We start from the raw sequence: 6,000 nt of genomic DNA, 5'->3' as shown, positions 1-6,000 counted from the left end.
TACTTGTTAACCGGGTTAGTCCAGCTGAGCCGAATGGCCCTTTTTCAGTGCAGAGTAGACCCCAGGAGAAAAGCTGCAGAATATACATACAGATTTATGAAATTACATAAAAAGAATACAAAACAGACATGCACTGGAAAAAGCAAAGAAATGACAGTGTAAAAAATACATAAAACATTTAACTAACAACGTACATGAAATGAAGAAACTTTTTTTTTTCCTTAGTGTGGGAGCTACACTTCAGAAATGTGCTGGCTCCCGATTCAAAATACCTTACAGACTCTATACAGCTGTTATCCTGATAAAACACTTTATATTCTTACATTAAAGAGGAAGCAACGGATTTAAAGTCACAAATTAATTTACATTGTAACAGACATCATAAATTGTATTACATACTACAACAAACACAAAGCCCCACATTCTAACAAAATAAACTTCACTTCAATACAGTAATAAAATACTGCTTCTTGCATACGTGTTTTTTCGTAATTGACCAACCGCAACTTTGTGAAGTGATGTCAATAGGCTGCGACATACGTGTTCTCCAAACTTGATTTTTTTTAGCTTTTCTATCGTGCCTCTCGTTTTGATGCAGAATCTTTACGGATTATGATTATTTGTTTCCCGGGTAAGTTATGAGGTTTATGCTGTTCGTTTTTTTATTCCCAAAATGTCTAACTCGTTGTGAAAGTAAATAAAACACATGGTAGATATTTTGGGGGCTCACACTTTTCCACAGAAGGACTGTATTACTATGGTCTTGAATCAGAATCGTCTTCGATTTGATAATGATTGAACAGTTTTATATTTTACGTTATATATTTTTAAATGGGTGTTCGCCCGATCCAGAGGTTGTAATATATTTTGCTGTACCCTTAAGTCTTTTCTTGAAGTGAAGTTTCAATTCATTCATGTTGTTTGATAACACAGTATGCGGCATTTTGAATTCTGTTTTTGAGGTAAATTAGTACAGTAACAGTGATAAAGATCTAAAGTGATACTCTAGTGTTCATTTATGACTTGACTGGTAGTTCGTTACTTTCTTACCTGCCGGCTTTTGATTAGGGGTTTGAAAAGGTAGTATTGTTTTCTTATGAGGTGATTTATGTACCCATCATTTTATTGGAAATTATGCACGTGTGTATATAAACACACACATTAATACACCCCCGCGGTAGTGGTGCTGCGACAGTCGGAAGCGTTGTCGCCTTCGATTCTCAGCTAGAGCGTCTTCTGTGTGGAGGCATGCGTGAATGGGCCTGCCTTGGTTGAAGGTTGTGCTTGTGCGTCAGGGTTGGTAACTCGGCCCGTAAAAATCCACTACCAAACCGCTGACCAGAGTTCCGCTGTGGCGCCCCCTAATGGGGATAAGCCGAAAGGCACAACAGACACACACACACACGTGTGTGTGTGTGTATGTATATATATATATATATATATATATATATATATATATATATATATATATATATATATGTATACACACACGCACACGCTCACACACATACACATATATATGTGTGTATATATATATATATATATATATATATATATATATATATATATATATATATATAAGGAAGATCTTTTTAAAACATAAACAGGGACTTTTGAGAGGTATTTTGTTCTTGCATCCAATGAGCTTGGTTGGCATTAGTTAATTTTGGTGGCATTTTGCATGATTCTATTTAAATCAAAACAGCCTAGTGTCTTCCTGGAGGGGTGTGGCAGAAAAGGTATGATGAGGAAGGTGAAGTAGTGGTAAAGTTAAGTGTAGGTTTGAATGTAATGAAGTGGACCGTTGGATATAATAGATATACTAATTTAAGTGGGTTACTACTTTGTAGGTTTCCCTTAAGCCTAAGGAGTACAGATTAAGAGGATGCAGTACAAATGGTGAGGTTAGAGAATGCATAGTGAACAGGTAAGTGTGCTGCAGTATTGAGTATACCAGTTGGAATTTGGATTATTAATACATTCTGCAGAGCTGAGTGAACCTGCTTTTTGGGGGAGTACTTTCTGGACCTTTTACTGGTGCACCAACTGTAAATCTGAGTGGGCTATGGAGAAACCATTGAGTGAAAACTATGTTGTGGTTTGTTATAAAAATTAAGACGTTCTCAAAAGTAATACATCTGAGACTGCCGTTTTAAGATGAGTAGTGCTTTCAGACCAACAGTGACAGTTATAAAACAGAGCAAACAAGATTCTGAGTAGGTAAAATGAAGTAAAGTGTTGTGTGTATTGCAGAAACATTGGTAAGAGAAAGAAGAAGAAGAAGATGGCTGTTGCAGAAACATTTGTAAGCGAAAGAAAAATAAGATGGCCCTTCATGAGAGGTGGTATACATTTTTAAGGACAGAAGTGTGTGTCTAGTGTTGAAGAGTGAGAAAGAAGAAAAATAAATATGTTTGAGGAGGAAGAAGAACGCCCTTCTTGAGTGATGGTAAATATTGTCATTGCCGAAAGTAAGTGTGTCTGCATGGTGCTGAAAAGATGAAGTGGAGATAAAGATTTCTAAGAGCAGAGAAGGAATATAGCCTGGAGTCTTTAAGGGTGAACAGGTTATAAGAAGAGTTTCTTTACACAAGTGTCAAACAATTTGCCTACTTAAGCTCGACAGCGTGGGGATGATAGTTTGGAAAAAAGTGCTTAATGAATGCCTTGCATTGGTGGTTTAGTAAAGAAAATTAAGAGAAATACCAGAGTGTTGGAGCAATATAGGTTTGAGGTTGAACTCCTGAGATGTGGAGTTAACATATGGTGAGATTGTATAGCAGCAGTGGGAGTGTAGCTACGTACTCTGCAATAGACAATATATTAGAGGATAAACAATACTGCAGATCCAAATCTAATTTTCTGACCACCAGACAACTCTGTTCTACCCACTCTTTTGTTGTTTCTTTTAAAATTTCAGATCAGGTTGGAGTAAATTATGGTTATAAATCAAAAAGTCAGTATCCTGGAATTTTGCCCCCATGCCATTTTACATTTTTAGTACCAACCTTCGTGTATATAAAGCACAAATCCTTCCCTCATTATGGAATTAATAGGTGTATATGTTATATAGGAGCTGAGACAAATAAGTCCGTGTACCCCCACCTTTGTTCTGCTGTGCATCAGTTGTGCTTTCCGTCCTTTCAAGGACAGGTTATCCCATGAGTGAATTTATAAAAAACATGCAGTAAGTGAGGTTGATTTTGAGAGTTGCTGGGGTACTACTTTGCTTAATGTGTAGGGGAGGCTTGTTTCAAAAGTAGGGATGCATTCTGTTAGGAATCTCTGCTCTTCGCTGCTGTTTATTTGTTGAGGGTGTTCAAGGTCCTTGGTGCTGCTATTTGAGGAGCCGTTGGCTTTGTGAAGGAATTTGAATAGCACAGGGTATTTTGTGACACTGGAGGCTAGGTCGCTGTGAGGGATGCTGTAGGGCACCAGATGTGCAGAAAGGGCAGCTATTCTATATGAGTAACTGAGAGACTCAAGTCCTTCGAGTTTTCTTGGTCATGAATCTTCTTAACCTGAACCAGGTGCTTAGAGAGAAGCATACTAGAGGGGACATTTTATTTTATATAGTGGTTGCCATTGTAGAGGATGAGTAGAATGAGATTATGGCCTTTCTTTATGTGTATGTAGAGGGATCTAGGACTGTTGAACGAAAGTTCAACAGTCCGAATCCACTATCACCAAACACACTTTAACGAAAGCGCTTTCACTGAAAAAGTGCTTTTGCTAAAGTGTGTTTAAAAAAAAAACATTAAATCTACTTTTATGCAGGGGGGCAAGCCCCTCAGCACCCCTACCCCCCCTACTTTAATATTCTCACTCCAGGATCGCACTACAGTGGGGAAAAGGGAATTTTCCCTTATCCGCACCATAGTACGACCGGCACAACAGGCATACTTACGTGAAAATGCTGCTTCGGTGAAAAGCATTTTCATGTAAGTATGCCCGCCCATTCATGATTCTGTAAAAAGTGCTTTCGTGCAAGAGTCCTAGACCCATGCAAAGGAAGTACCTTTGGGGAATAACCAGATTTTATTTATTGTTTTATTTATTTTATTGTGCTTTTGTTTACTTGGTTTAGTCAAAAGCTCCTTTTCAGAGGCCCATGGAGAAAAGTTCGGCAATATTGCAGACATTTTAGTAATATACATAAACGGATATTAAGTACTATACATTTAAAGGCAACTATTGCAGTATAAAAAAATACTTGTGCACAAGTAGAGGTTGAACATTGAGTATTTGTAGAGATGTATTGGTGGGTTTGTCAAACAGATAATAGATTTTATCAATGCTTAGAAACTGAAAGAAATAGAGGTGAGGAAAGGAACTAGATAGGGCAAAAAAAGTTAATGTTGTAGTTAAGGTATAAACCTGATTCTGAGACAATTGTATAAATGGCTGTTTATAAGGTTTGTATTGGAAATGTAGAGGAGTAGGTAAGCAGTATCACAAAGTTATGTATATGGCTGGCAAACACTAGTAAAACTGTTCAGGTATTGGTGAATGGCAGTGGAGTATGAGATTCTGAAGAAAGAAATATTCATATGGCGAGCTGTTGATAAGTGGCATTTATCCTTGATGTACAGGAGCAAATCTTTTGATTTGATGGGTGAAGTTTTAATTGTTTTAAATGTCTGCTTTCAAGATAGGTTTCAGTGGAAGTGGGTTGTGGTTCCATAGTGAGTGTAAAATTTGACTGGGGAGTAGTGTTGTAATAAGTTGTAAAGGGTTGGGTAATTTTCTGGTTTATATAGAAGTCTGTATATTATAGTTGAGAGAAGTGATGTGGTAGTTGTAACCACTGTATAAACATTTCCCAATATTATGGTTTCATAAGAGATTTTTGAGGAGACCCAATATTGTGATTACCTTGTGTTTAGTCTTAGCATGGTTAGTAGGATTTTTGAGTTGGAGAAAGTTGGCAGGATGTAGGAGAGAAAGAGGGATACCTAACTTGCTTTTATATAGAATAGTGACACGGCAAACTTTGATAGTCAAGTAGAATAATTTGCAGACTGTGGTAGAAACATGGTGGCTAAATGATACTGTGTTACTGTAAGATGTCCAGGTCTTTGTCAGTTTGGAGTGGGGTATCCTTAATGTAGTATGAGCTGCGGGAGTTTATTTTTTCCAAACAGAACCACACTGTATTTTTGAGCAGCTATTTTGAGACCATTGGCTGTACACCAGGAGCTATTTTAGTCAAGGTTGTCTTGTAGGGTGTGTGTGTTTGTGTGCAGAAGAACTGTTGATTGCTGCCATTTCTCAGTTGTCAACAAACTTAGTTACCAGTATAGGCCTTGGACCCGTGGCTGGATATCAGAAAAGTAGATGCTGAAAAGGAGAGGACCAAGACCGAAATGTGGGACTCCACTAGTGACATTCTTACATTCAGAGGAAATCCAAGCTGCCTATTACTGCATGAGTTCTTCCTGTGATGTAATTGGCTGTCTGGCAAAAAAAAAAAAATGTAATAATAATTTGTTATGTTAGTTCATCAGTAATGCCAGTGTGGAAGATTGTATCAATGGTATGTTAGTTCATCAGTAATGCCAGTGTGGAAGATTGTATCAATGGCTTTGGCCAAGTGAATGTTGAGGCACTGTTATCAATGGCTTTGGAGTCCTTTTTGAAAAAGTTAGCCAGGTTTAGGAGGCAGGATTTACCTCTAAGAAAGGTTAGATTGATTAAGACCTAGGAATGCAAGCTTACCCATGTCTAAGTTGTTGAATTCGATTAAGATGTGGGCTATAACTTTGCAAATAGAAATTAATAGGTCTAGGTATGATTAGATTGGTGGTTATGGTGTCATCCTTATTAATGGCATCAGCGACATTTTGTGGAGAGGCTGAGATTAAAAATGGTAAGTTCATACATAACTGTATATTTTGCTGATTATGGTGGTGGTGTCCTGGTGGAATCCAGTTTGTGCTGGTGTTGCAGGAAGGGTTGACACAACCTGTAGAGCAGATGAGATTATCAAGATGCATAGCT

The 6,000-nt window shown here is 37.7% G+C and overlaps 1 protein-coding gene across 1 annotated transcript in view; it reads left to right on the top strand.

Moving 5' to 3' along the window:
* Positions 1–515: 515 nt before the first annotated feature.
* Positions 516–6,000, top strand: part of GAR1 (GAR1 ribonucleoprotein) — a 183,347-nt gene continuing 177,862 nt past the window's right edge. Inside the window, exon 1 of the mRNA XM_044063445.1 lies at positions 516–631. The gene's annotated coding sequence lies outside the window, so the exon portion shown is untranslated. The remainder of the gene's footprint in view (positions 632–6,000) is intronic.

The sequence above is a fragment of the Protopterus annectens genome, chromosome 2.part1 (genome assembly GCF_019279795.1).
Source record: "Protopterus annectens isolate FY-2018-M chromosome 2.part1, PAN1.0, whole genome shotgun sequence".
NCBI classification, from domain to species: domain Eukaryota; kingdom Metazoa; phylum Chordata; order Ceratodontiformes; family Protopteridae; genus Protopterus; species Protopterus annectens.
The sequence above is the reverse complement of the archived record's forward strand: the minus strand, read 5'-3'. Positions and strand labels throughout refer to the sequence as shown.